Source organism: Carassius carassius, chromosome 7 (assembly GCF_963082965.1).
Source record: "Carassius carassius chromosome 7, fCarCar2.1, whole genome shotgun sequence".
Classification (NCBI taxonomy): Eukaryota; Metazoa; Chordata; class Actinopteri; order Cypriniformes; family Cyprinidae; genus Carassius; species Carassius carassius.
Genome location: NC_081761.1, coordinates 23912577 through 23924937, shown reverse-complemented (window position 1 = coordinate 23924937; position 12361 = coordinate 23912577). Strand labels below are relative to the sequence as shown.

Here is a 12361-nt window from a genome sequence, read left to right as displayed (position 1 = left end):
TATTAAAAAATTGTGAGGATTTACGATGTTGATGGCCGCTGAAACACATCATCAGTCATGTGAAAATGGTCCATGATCTCCTCCTGAATGGCCCACAGATACAGCAGAAAAACAGTGTGCTTTAGTGTACTTTTAATTGCTTTTCTGTATAATGTTAAACAGAACAGCACTCATAGTAAGGTGAACTCATGTCTGCAGGTTCATCAGCAAGATGCTCCTCACCATCAGGAAAGTCCGCAGTGCTACTCTCACCAAATGGGTCTCCTGTTATTACCACAGCTGTTCTGAGATTATGTATAGGCTGTTCATTGAAAAAAAGAGTGATTTACATAAAATTAAATAACAAATTATTTACATTTATTCATTTAGCACAGGTATTTTTTTTTTAATTATCTTAAAAATGAGGAACACCACAGGAATTATTTTTTGTCATATTAGTGCATTGATTAATGTTTGTGGGCTAATTAAGTGCACAATGTGTGTATAATGTGTGTGTGTGTACACTATATATGTATACACACATGGACAAACTCATATACTCATATACAATCCAGGACAGCAGGATCATCATGTTACAGATAGGGCAATGTTAGAATTACTCTGAAAACAATAAAAAAGATAGAAAAAAAGAACTGTTAATAAACTATAAATAATTGAATGTTTTAGACGGGTTTCTGGTGTGTCTCTGCAATTGTTCACTTATTTACACACCTGCAAAAGATGGGGTACGTCCAGAGAGGTCTGTTTATTGTCAGCCAGCATCAGACATCAGCAGCTGTCTGTCCACTGCCTCACAGGTGTCCACTACAGAGCCACATTTCTTTATTAACTGATGAATAAAAAATAACGTATGGGTAGTTTTTTAAATTGTTTAATTCAGTTCAGTGTAACAGTGTATACAGTCATATATTATTTTGGATTAGGCCAAGCTGAAACATAATTTCAGTTATTTCAATGTCAAATAAATAATTAAATACTTACATAGTGCTGCTCTGTGAACCCTTTGAGATTTTTAGAGAAGTCGTACTGGATTTTCTGAGGAGAGAAAATGATCAAAACCAGTTTTATGTAACGTTACGTTATGTGCAAATGACTCGAAAAATAGGCTAATACAGCAAACATTTGGACGTCTTTTGACCGTTGAAAAGACGTCCGTCCGACACGTCCCGTCATGGTTGAAAAATAGTTCCAAAATGAAAGTTGAACCGACGTCTTTGACGTCTTCTGGACGTGAACTGCACGTCTTTTCTGCACGTCTCCTGGACGTCTAAATGCGTCGTCTCCTGGACGTCCAAATGCGTCGATTTCTGGACGTCGTCGTTTAAATGTTTAAATGCGTTGCTGCATAGTTTAAATGTATGTATATATAAGCCTGCATATAAAATAATCACACACCCACTGTGTAACATCGTGAAAGGCAATCAATTCCCAGCAAACATTGTCCGTGTCAGACGGACGTCTTTTCAACGGGCAAAAGACGTCCGTCCGACACGTCCCGTCATGGTTGACATCGTGAAAGGCAATCAATTATGTCTTGAGGTTTAACACATCTTGACAAAAGTTCTAGATCGGTCCAGTCAGACCTGAACATCCATAAAACATCTTAATCAAGTGTACATCACAAACAATAACACATTATTTGTGGACATATGCAAAAAAGAAGCATGCTCTGATTTAGCACATTTTATTGTTTTTGAACAGTTTAGCATCTGTTAACCAAACTAAAATACCAATTACAAAATACTGAATTATTATATAGAGGGATAGTTTACCCAAAAATGAAAATTCTGTCATTTACTCACCCTCATGTTTCAAACCTGTATACCTTTCTATGTTCTGATGATATTGTTTTGACGTTTGCTTTACTGGGTCAATGACAAATAAGAATCTTCAAGATGATTAAAATCTATTTAAAAAATTAGTTTTTCAATGTAATCTTTGTATCCATTTTGGATTTCTGAAATCAGTTTACAGGCCTACCATTTTCATCAGAAATATGATTTAATGAGGGTCATCACTGAATAAAAAGTGCTGAAATACTCAATCTTGAAGTCCATTATTATTGTCAAAAATTTCTATTTTCGCAGAATTTGTTTATTAATGTATTTATTAATTGCATTTATTTTTAAATACTTTAATCATATAAATAATATTAAGAATATTATATTTGAACGTGGCATAACCACCTTGCAGGAGCCATTGTTGTCATGTGACAAGAAAATCATAAAACATAGAAGACCCTCATCATAAAATATGTTTGAAATCATTGCTATTTATAAAATCAAAGTAGCGTAAATGATGTTAAACTGTATAGAACCGACATGAATTCAAATATTACATTTCTGAGAATGCGTTCACGTGTTTTCGACTAAAATGTTAAAAGATGGTTTCTTTTTATCATGTCTTTATTAATCTTGTCATTGACTTACACAGTTGTCTTATAAACTCAAAGATATTTGGAAGAATATTTGTAACCAAGCAGATCTCACAATCTATTAACTGCCATTGTAGGAAAAATGATTATGATCGTAACATGAGGGTGAGAAAATTGTAACCTCCACCCCCAGCTCTTCCTGGAGCGAGCTTCAGGTGTTCTGCCATCGCTGCATCAGTCTCAGAGACTCTAACTCTTCACAGCATCTGAGGGAAGAGAATATATTTATTTTTAAAATAAATAGAATAAAAAATTTGAGATAAATGACAAATGGCACTTACTTTCAAAACATCTTTATGGTCTACAGCTAAAATAAAATAAAATAAATAAATAAAAAACCTTGGAACAAAATGAATGAATCATGAATGAAAGATTAGAAAAAGGTAATCAACATGCATTAGATTTTATTTTTATTGTATAAAAGATGTGTTTTAATGTGTTGCCGTTGAGAAACACTCTTGTGTAACTGTGAGAAAGTGAACAGGACATTTCTGATGATACAGGAGGGCTGTGATGTCCCCTGAATAATTAATTAAAGCGTACCAATAAAAATTACATCAATATAAGTAACTTTTAGCCTACTAACGTTAGCGAGTTTTAGCCATACTCAGTGAATTTCAGTTGACAACGTGGGCATCATTTCTCTCGGTTCCTTCGTGTCAAACAAGTAAAACTCAAGCACGTTGATCAAATAATACAAAATGTACTTACCCAACAGTAGATTTTATATAATATATATCGATACATCCAGGGACGTGCATAGACATTTTGAGGTGCAGGGGCAGGGGCGGACTGGGACCAAAAAGTGGCCCTGGACTTTCTGGCCCACAGCAGCCCACCACATCAAAACGCAAACGCCCCTGTTTTGATGTAATTTATTTATTTGATATTTAAGTATACTGTTTGGGGATTTTAACCAATAGGGCAACTGATCCTCCATTGAAAAAAAAAAAAAAGATAACCTGCGTGCTGCAGCTGTTCATTTAGCGACTCCTAGTGAGCGATACATGTTCATCACGAGACAAACATTCTCCTAGAACTCACACTTTGCATTCAATTAACAGATGCATGAATATGCGGTAATATAAGTTCATGATCCGATTCGTGAACAGATTATTCTCTTGAGTAAATCTTTTAAAATAATCATTTATTTTGTTTAACGAAAACATTGTGGAAACCAGTGGTTCACAAACTGGATAGATCTGAGGTGCAGGGCTCGCAAAATCGCTAGCCCGACGTCCAGGGGCTATTGTGTTTTGCAGTCAGGCTCCAAAATGTATCACTGCTCTTCCCGACGGGCTATCATGAATAGCGATTTAAAATTCGCGTTGTTCACTCGATTGGAGGGGTGAAATGTATCGTAGTTGATCGTTTTCACTTGTTTCTAAATCTTGCTGATTCAACTTTTTTAAACAATTTGCGCGCGTTCGAAGCTTGCGCGCACTCGTTCAAAGCACGCGCTGTGAGCAGCATTTCAGACAATGCTCGTACAAAGAATTAATTCATCTTTTGAATTGAATTTTGAATATATATATATATATATATAAACTCACGCAATTGTTTCATTTTCAAAAGATGTCTACAAAATAATCAGTTCACAGAAACCATGGTTCTCCTATAGTATTCACTAGGTTTATAGAGCAGCAAAGGAAACCATTCCACAATGTGCATGTTTTGAAAACATTTTTTATTATGATTTCCGTCAATTAAAAAAAAAAAAAAAAAAAAAATAATATATATATATATATATATATATATGTGTGTGTACCGGGTGGGCCGGCCCACATTGGCTAGCGGCCCACCGGGAAAAGTCCCGGTGCTCCATATGGCCAGTCCGCCCCTGGGCAGGGGCTCAAGTGAAATAAAGGGCACTTCTCATAATTAGTTTTTTTTTTTTTTAAACAAAAAAGTATATATATATATATATATATATATATATATATATATATATATATTAACGCAACTCTGACTTCCTTTTAAAAAAAAATTAATTTAAAAAGTTAATTAATTTTATCTTCCTCAAACTCACGCAATTGTTTCATTTTCAAAAGATGTCTACAAAATAATCAGTTCACAGAAACCATGGTCTCCTATAGTATTCACTAGGTTTATAGAGCAGCAAAGGAAACCATTCCACAATGTGCATGTTTTAAAAACATTTTCTATGCTACTAGTTTCAAGTATATATGAAGAGTTCAGATGCAAAAGCCTCTAAGTGCCATCTGAAATTTTCTTATGAGCTTTTTTTTTCAAGCTCCTATTTAAGTTCAGTAATTTAACTTAAATGACAATTAATAGGTAATTTTCATTTCCAGTAATGTGAAATAAGTGAACATAAACATACAAGCTTGATAAAAATGATCATTATTGAAGGAAATTTCAGATGGCACTTATAATAACCTAATAACCTAAATAACTGCATCAAACAGAGGGGCGTGTTTTACTAATAATTTGTTTATTTTTGCAAAAGGCACTACATCGTTTTAATTATTTTGGTGTTATCAGAATACATAACACTTTAAAATTAAACTTACCAAAATAATTGAGTAAAAATTCAATAAAAGCCAATGTCATGTATGTATTTGTGGTGGTATGGAATACTGTTTCGAGGAAATAAAAAAAGTTAAATTATTTAAATAGTTAATTTATAAATATTGTTATTTTTAAAGTTTAATGTTAACTTATTTCTACTCAGTTTTATTTATTAATGTACCAGATGCAGTTACTCAGATTTACTACATTTTTTAGAGTGTATCCTCCATCTGTTTGTATCTGTAGATTTCTTCTAAATTCACCAATTTAGATTTCTAAATTTCAGGGGGAAACACTCTTGATGTAAGTCAATAACTGGGGACGTTCTGTATGCAAATTAGGCGTCAACTAGTTAAAATGCGCACATTTGCATCTAATTGACAGGGAAATGCAGGTAAATAGGATAAACAAAATAACTAAAGCATATCACCTGGTGGTGATACATGCTTATTTTATTAACTTATTTTATTACATGGCTTGGTTGAATTCCAATGTAGAATGCGGTCTGTTATAACCAAAAGACCGCTGTGTGGAGTATAACAGACCGTTGCCATGAAAAACAGAGCGTTGCTATGGACTCACAGGATTCTAACCGTAGAGACGGAGCGGGCTATTAGGGACTTTAAGCAACAGCTGCGAATGGAACGGCTACAGCGACCGGAAGTTTGCTGTCACACCGCCGTAGCCAAGAACGTAAAAATCACTAAGCAACGGTAAACAGGACAGCGCTACGCGGCATTAATTCATTTATTGAGATACAAAAAAATGTCATTTAAAAAAGCAAGAGAAGGATTGCTTTTGGCATTAAATGACAATCTTTTGTCAGAAGAGGAGTTTTTAATATTGTATGATGTAAATAAGTCTAAAAACCTAGATTTACCATGTAAGCAATACTTGTCTTTTAACCTTGATTACATGGAGGAAGACGAATGCTTAAATGAATTTCGTGTCAGAAAATGTGACCTACCAATTCTGGTAGATGTTCTCGGGATTCCCAATGAGATCGTTTGTGATCAGAGAAGTGTTGTGGGAGGAGTCGAGGCGCTGTGTATGCTCCTTAAGAGGCTGGCATACCCTTGCCGGTACAGTGACATGATGCAAAGGTTTGGTCACCGACAAGTCCCAGTCCTGTGCATGGCCACAAACTCCGTGCTGGACCATATATATTCTGCACATCATCACAGGATAACGCAGTGGAATGTAAACATACTGAACCCTGTAGCATTGAGAAACTATGCTGACTGCATCCTCCAAATGGGAGCCCCTCTGGATAATTGCTTTGGGTTTATTGATGGCACTGTACGACCCATTGCCAGACCAGGTGTAACACAGAGGATCCTATATAATGGACACAAACGCATCCACAGTCTAAAATACCAGGCTGTAGCCATCCCTAATGGTTTGATTGCCCATCTGTACGGCCCTGTAGGTATGTCTGAATAATTTACCATCTATGGAAACATTGTCATTCCCTTTAAAATTTATAAAATAAAATAAAAACATTTTTTAATTTAAAAATATATTTTAACAGAGGGAAAGAAGCATGACTCTGGAATGCTGGCAGAATCTGGGCTGTTGGCATTGCTGCAACGTCATGCCATCTCTGTAGATGGCCATCCAATGTGTGTGTATGGGGACCCAGCATACCCACTGCGTGTGCATCTGCAAGCCCCATTTCGACATGTTCATCTCACCCCTCAAATGATGGTATACAACAAACGAATGAGTGAAGTCAGAGTGTCTGTGGAGTGGTTGTTTGGGGACATAGCAAACTACTTCAAGTTCATGGACTTCAAAAAGAATTTAAAAATTGGTTTGAGTAGTGTTGGAAAATTGTATGTTGTATCTGCTTTGTTAAGAAATGCACTAACTTGTCTGTACGGTAATCAGACATCGCAGTTTTTTAACTTGGATCCTCCACACATTCGTGACTATTTTTCATGAGGTAACACATACATGCAAAACTACACTGCTATGTAGGCCTATGTATATATAAATACATTTAAAAATAAAGATAAATAAATATAACATAGTATACAAACACACAATATAAAACCAGAATTGTATTTAAAAAGAATAAGACATTTTATAATAACACATTTTTTATTTTATTATTAACAAAAATATAGTATACATAGTTTACACAAATACACAATATACATAAAGTAAAGTAATAAAGTATAGGCTACTAACAACATTTTATTAAAAATATGCTATTTTATGTTAACATATTTTATATTTTATTATTAATAGAAGGATTTATACATTGAAATGTTTTATGAATGAAATCACAAATAAATGTTTTTAAATGGCAAAAGAATAATCATTTCTTTGACATATTTTCAATGAGGCTAAGTAATGCTTGCCCTTGCTGTTGCTGTTGCTGAAGTAGCATAGTCTGCATTGCCTGCATTTGCTGTTGCTGTTGTTGCATTAGTTGCATCATGTCCCTCATCTGCTTTTGTGTTTGTTGTGCTGCTTTTGCTTGCTCTTCAACCTGTATTTTTTTCAATTCCAATTCCTTTTCTCTTAGAACCCTCTCAGTCTGGCTTCTCTCCCTCAAAAACTCAATGGTGTCATTCCCACTCCTTCTCCTACGTTTGTTGTTTGTCCAGTCCTCTCCCTCTTCACTAAGCCTCCTGTTGGTCTGGCTAACCCTCTCCATGGCCTTCTTCCTTGCCTCTTCTGCTTTGGCCCTGTCCGTCTCTAACTTCCTCATACTCTCATCACTCCCTTTGTTTTCCTCAGCTGCTCTTTCTTTCTCTGTTATTTCTTCAATTAGTATATCAAGTTCTGTTATTTCTGCAGATGTTCCACTGCTCTTCTCGTCTTTATTGTTTCTGGCCTTGTATTTCGTCTGAATCAAGTTGAATCTCTCCCTCACTGACCTCTGCATAACTCTGAATTTGGGTTCTTGAGAGCAATTCAGTGTGTCTGCTATACTTGACCAGGCCTTGCCCTTGTCAAAACTGCCCTTTTTATACCTGTATGGTTCTGTGAGCAGGATTTCTCTACAGAGAAGCACATCATGTTGCTCTTTCCACTCCATAGGGACTCTAATCAACAAGAAACATGAAGTAAATAAAGCTAATTTATGAAAAGTAAGTATAATTAATAGTCTTGATAGATAACTAATAAAAATAACCAATCCATTAATCTATTTCTTATCTGTTAATCTACTTTACCCAATTCAAAATATTTTAATAGCATAGTAATACATTTAACATGGATTTTGAGAAGGATAAATGCAATACTTACATTGTCCGCTTCACATCATCTCTAATCTCAATGCTGCCTGAGGTGTTGTTGCTAACAACAGACATATCTTTATACAAACGGAAAAAATTGTTAAAATTAGCTTAAGCTTAAAACATTTTAACACATATTATATAAAACACTAGTGGTACAATTATAAACTGATGCAAATTACAGTGTCATATGCCATAAAACATAACATTTATTTACCAAATCTCTCACGTTGTAGCGACTCCGGCAAATCAGCTGTTCTCCCGTAGTAGACCGTTAAAGTAGAACGTCACAATGTAGCAGTTAAATTCGCGCATGCGCAATACAACGCCAGAATGGCGTTGCCGTTCCACCAGAGGGTGTTGCTTAAAGTCCCTATTTTCTTTAGCGGAAGCAACACAATCGGGTTTAACAATCGGGGGAGAGGGAGAGGGAGCGCTTCAGAACTCCTGACCTGATATTTAGATACTATATTTCAATAAATATATTTGTTTGACAGGGAAGCTGTGTGCAAACAGAAATATATATTATTTTTCAAAAATAAAAATAAAGCATCCCAGAAAAAAGGGCACTTTCTCTCCAGGAATAAAAAGGGCAGGTGCTCAAGCCCCCTTTCATGTCTATGTGTGCACGTGCCTGGATACATCTCCCTCCAAGAGTCCTCTTCGAGTCCTCTCCTCCTGGTTGCCTGCTCCGGAACTTCCGAAAAAAAAAAGCGAGATCTCGCGAGATAATCTATCCTGTAATATCACAAAATATATTACTATGTTTTGTGTCTACATCTTGGCAGCACCGTTTTGGCAATTACATCCAACTCAGACCGAAATGGTGACCGGATATATATCTGTTTTACATGTATATGCATAGATTCCATAAAAATAATAACAACGAATACATAAAACAGGTTGAAATGATGACTAAATTGCAGCATGGCTTTGCAATCACTTAACCACACTGGGCAGTTTGTGATTATCATTTATTTAAACAAGATAAAGCAAATGTATTTACTTTGTATACAAAACATTTTTTCCTGCTAGTCTTGCTTGGATGTCTTTTCACAACCATGACGAGACGTGTAAAAGACGTCAGTGGACGTCTATTCACAACCTCTTAAAAACTACTTGGTAAACTTAAATTAATTATTGCAGTATTAATCAAGGTGTAAGCACAGCTTTTGCATACTCCACAAGGATTTCATAGAGGGTCACGATGGACGTGTAATGCACGTGTAAAAGACGTCACTAGGTGACGTCCTCTCACAGGGCTGGACTGGGACAAAAAATCGTCTCGGGTATTTTTGCCCAGACCGGCCCACTATATGATCATAAACACCCCCCATCTTTGCATGCCCTTAATTATATGCATACCAACTCCTATTCATTAAAACCACTAATGCCATGTAACGAGTGAGAGTTAACAGATGAAATAAGTCAAAATTGTATATTTATTAATATAGTTGAACTATACTCCACAGCGGTGAACCCTAAAACAAGCTATAAGCGGCTCTGGCATAGCAATACCAGTGTGTCTTACAAGATTTTTGTTAAAACTATGGTGGTGTGTCTTCGGTCCTTCTAGGGGGGTTCGGGGGCATGCCCCCTCGTGAGAAAATTTTGTGCATTTTAATGTTAAATTCATTAATCTGGTGCACTTTGAGAGTTCAAAATTAAAAGCTCCAACCCATATTCAGTCTGCAAATTAAACAAAGAAAAATTCAAACCTCTTTTAGTTACAGTGTCTATTTACATTACACCTATACATAATAATAGTTATAATATTAATCCAATGACAGTAATAGCCATATTTTGTAAAAACAAATGCACAAAAAAATAAAGGAAACTTTCTTAATTAGTTGTACCAATTTCTATACTTGAAAGAGATAAGCACATGATCTTTTATTTTGACGCAAACTGCATCAAGCTTTTATTTTGGCGGAAAACATGGTTTACAAACGCCTCTTATTAAATTTCTAGTGAATTGCGGTAATCGTCAACTATGCAGATGTGGAAATAATCTACACTCATGACATGGCCTAAGTGTTTTGAAAGTAGTTATGCTTACCGCAGGCTCTACACTTTCTCATCTCTCTCCTGATCCTCCGTCCTCACTATCATCATCTGCCACAAGAGCTGATGAAGGTCAGAAAACGTATATTTTGACACAGTTTACAGTGTCTGCTTTAAGGGCCTGGTTCTATTTTTTCACGCTATTTATCTGCACATTCCTTGCGTTTCTTCTCCATCTTTTTTTGCAGATACACACTGACACTGCTGCCGCTCGCTCACTCGTTTAAAGTTGTGATTGGGCCAGCCCAGTGTCAATCAAGAAAAGAGCTAATGGGCCGCTGATCTACGTGTTTCATGGGCTAGTCTGTCAGAAAAAAAACTAACACTGACTTTGACCAATGCATTACACCGGCACAAACCCAGCGCCGCCAATTAAGCAAAACAAAACAAAACAAAACGAATGGGCCGTCGATGTACAAATTTTATGGGCCGTTTAAAAAAAAAAAAAAAAGTATGAGTATGAGATATATCGGCCCAAAAAGCACGTCAGCCCATCGGGCAAATGCCCAATGGCCAATGGCCAGTCCAGCCATGTCCTCTCACAACCGATTCACAACACGGGTAAATATTGAACTACACGCAGCTAAAAGTCAAAGAAACAAATATACATGAAACCTCATAGAACTATAGACATGTACAAACGTATCTGAATGCATTTTTAGGAAATGTTCTATGTTACACATTTCTACTGATTTATGCTGTCCTACCGCGATTTTTGGCCGGCCACACGACGTCGCCGTCGGACCAATGTTTGCTGGGAATACAGTGTATTTAGTAAAACAAGTAAAATCTAATTCAGTACATTTTTATTAAACTAAGTACAATCAAAACCAATCATTTTCTTACCAATGTTTCAAGAACAAGCTGGATCCTTGATGACTCTACAAGGTGAAAGAAGAAATGGTTTACTGAAAAGTTCTTAAAAAGCAGGATTTCATATTATACCATTTCTTTAAACCATTGGTTCTCAAACTTGTTATACCAAGTACCACTTCAGAAAATATTTGTTATTAAATATTAAGTTGCACCATAATGACCAACATTAAATTTCAGCAGCGTAGTAGGCCTAACTATTCAGCTACAGCTCTACAGTTAAAAAATGAGGCAGTTTTATTCTAATAAGAATATTAATTGTTGTCAGACACTTTTACCATGGGAAATACAGTTTGAACATTAACACTACACTGTGCTTACATACAGGTAAAAGAAAATAAAAAGTTTAAATTAAAATATAGTTTTAAATGTAATTATGTAACAAAAGTTACAAAACTGTACTGTACATTAACTGTAACATACTTAAATGTGCAAAAAAAAACTTACTCAACGATTAAATTAAAAAGTATTAACATTAATTAGTTTAATTTAGTGATTCACCTGCGTTACAACTAGAGGGGGCCTGACACTTTGAGAACCATGGCTTTAAACAATCCTTTTTTTTAAAATTCATTTTCATTAATTCATTAAAATTGTACCGACATTTGCACTTATATGTTTCAGAAACACTTTGAAACTATTATAAGAATAAAAACATATATAACACACCTAATGCATGGGATTCATATCAGGAAAATGTGGAAAAATCTCTAAAAGACAGATATTAACACATAACTTACCAGCAACACATTAGGTGAACATCTAACTTGATCATCTGTGATAAAGCAATGCATAAATACACACACACGATTATTTATTTATCTTCTGCAGGTTACATGTCCTTTAAGCTACGCATTTGTAAACTCTGGTTAAGTTATACTTTACTATTTTCGAAAGATAATAAAGATAGCGATTTTCTTACCTCATTTTGCCAGTATGTTTGCAGGACATCGCAGAACACATCTGACCCTTCTTGTGTGCACAGTTTTTGTTCTCCATTCACATGTCACAACTCAAATTCGCTCAAAATAAAAAAAAATTACAGGCAAATATTAAATAATTCGGGCCCGACCGAGCAGTCAGTTATAGACGGTTTCATCGGGCGCACGCACCTGGACCTAAGTTAACTTCCGGTCTGTGTTGTGTATTTCGTTGTTCGTTCGTATGTTTAAATATCAAAACGAGGCACAGGTGTTTTTATATCTCTGTA

The 12361-nt window shown here is 35.5% G+C and overlaps 1 long non-coding RNA gene across 1 annotated transcript; it reads right to left on the bottom strand.

Moving 5' to 3' along the window:
• Positions 1-539: 539 nt before the first annotated feature.
• LOC132143102 (uncharacterized) lies at positions 540-1112 on the bottom strand. The gene is made up of 3 exons (XR_009434190.1): positions 982-1112; positions 712-829; positions 540-600 (listed from the first exon to the last, which is right to left on the bottom strand). It is a non-coding gene; the product is annotated as an uncharacterized LOC132143102 (long non-coding RNA).
• Positions 1113-12361: the final 11249 nt, after the last annotated feature.